Consider the following 1,069-nt stretch of genomic DNA (forward strand, 5'->3'; position numbering starts at 1 on the left):
AAAAAAAACAAACAAAAAAAAACCACTTTATCACTTCAGCCATGATAATTTAAATGGACCTAGAAGAATCATCAAATGTATTTAACATAAAAGGAGGTGGTAAAATTTCACTTGTGTGGGACTCACGATTTCTGCATAATTATGAGAGAAGTGATGTTACATCTAAGTTAAGCTGCATTTTTCTCTTGATACTTGTATTTTAATAAATAATTATTATTTGTCAAAAAAAAAAAAGAAGCTGCTGAGAGGAGGCAGAAGTCACCCAATCTATTAAATGGAGAATATAAGTATGCTAGAGATAAGGGCAGTGTGATGGCTTAGATGTAAAGTGTCCACTAAAAGTGCCGGGAGGGATGGGTCACTAGAGGTATCAAGTGGAACAGTGTATTGTCACTGTGCTTTCTCTGTGTGTCTTTCTGTCTCTGTCTCTCTGTCTGTGTCTGTCTGTGTCTGTCTCTGTCTCTCTCTGTCTCTGTCTGTCTCTCTGTCTCCGTCTCTCTCCCTCCTTCCCTCCCTCCCCTTCCTGGCTGTCCTCCCCCATGCTCTTCTGCCAGGCCATTTCTGCCCAGAAGCCACCAACCATGGACTAAATCTTCTGAAAACATGAGCCAAAATAAATCTCCTCCTCTTTTTCAAATTACAAGTTTTAGATATTGCGACCCAGTGACAACAGCGCTAACTAATACAGGCAGAAAGGATGAGCCCTGTAATGGCTTACCACTAGAGAGCAATACACTTCAGCCTTAAGGGAGGGAAGATCGGAGAGGAGGGAGACAACAAGACAAAGGAGTCTTAAGACAGCGAGACTGCCAAAAGACCCCGGTGCTGTTACCCAGCCTGTGCTGGTAATTGCTGCTCTTGCTCTTCCATGGGGATGACTGGCTTTTCCTCCATTCCCTAGAGTCCTGGCAACAAGCTGGAGAACCTGTGATCCTCATTTCCACCCATAAGCCAGCAATACTCCTCTTACTTGGAGGAACATGAGTATATTCCTTGCAACCAAGAAGAGATGTGTGTGTGTGTGTGCACGCACACACACACACACACACACACAAGCAGCCGTGCATCA

Source organism: Octodon degus, unplaced genomic scaffold (genome assembly GCF_000260255.1).
Source record: "Octodon degus isolate 3935 unplaced genomic scaffold, OctDeg1.0 scaffold00019, whole genome shotgun sequence".
Taxonomy (NCBI): domain Eukaryota; kingdom Metazoa; phylum Chordata; class Mammalia; order Rodentia; family Octodontidae; genus Octodon; species Octodon degus.